Source organism: Hoplias malabaricus, unplaced genomic scaffold, assembly GCF_029633855.1.
Source record: "Hoplias malabaricus isolate fHopMal1 unplaced genomic scaffold, fHopMal1.hap1 scaffold_70, whole genome shotgun sequence".
Classification (NCBI taxonomy): domain Eukaryota; kingdom Metazoa; phylum Chordata; class Actinopteri; order Characiformes; family Erythrinidae; genus Hoplias; species Hoplias malabaricus.
The window spans coordinates 175,216-175,672 of NW_027100952.1; the positions used below are offsets into that span (position 1 = coordinate 175,216).

The 457-nt window shown below is 49.9% G+C and overlaps 1 protein-coding gene across 1 annotated transcript in view; it reads left to right on the top strand.

Annotated features, from left to right (window-relative positions):
• Window positions 1-250: 250 nt before the first annotated feature.
• The window catches only part of epb41l2 (erythrocyte membrane protein band 4.1 like 2), a gene marked incomplete at its 3' end in the record, with an annotated part of 36,493 nt that continues 36,286 nt past the window's right edge, over window positions 251-457 (top strand). Inside the window, exon 1 of the mRNA XM_066658890.1 lies at window positions 251-408. The remainder of the gene's footprint in view (window positions 409-457) is intronic.

Sequence of the window (457 nt, forward strand, 5' to 3'; positions counted from 1 at the left end):
GCGTGTGTGTGTGTGTGTGTGTTATTTGGCCGCTAGTGAGCGCTGTTCCTCTTCCAATCACTGTCCACGTTTCACTCTTTAACGGCCTCCTTGTTTTTGGAGGCAACCAATAAGATGCGGCTAAACGGTGACGGACAGTAAAATCAGCCTATCAGCTTTGGAATTACAAGGCGGCGGCCAATCAGAGATAGGGGGCGGGGCTTAGTTGTCCGGGCGGGTGCAGGCGGAGTAAACGTACGTGTGTAAGCGTGTATGTAAAGTGTGTGTGTGTTTGTGTGTGTGTGTGTATCACTGCGTTGGCTTTTCTCCCGCAAACATTTCTCGGGCTTCGGGAGGTTTTTGAATATTTTCGGAATCAGTTCGGATTTTTCCGCGCGAAGACTTCCCGAGGTCGCTCTAAAGGAGTAGGTACGGAGTTCAGTGGGTTTAAAATGGCTTTGTGTGTGTGTGTGTGTGT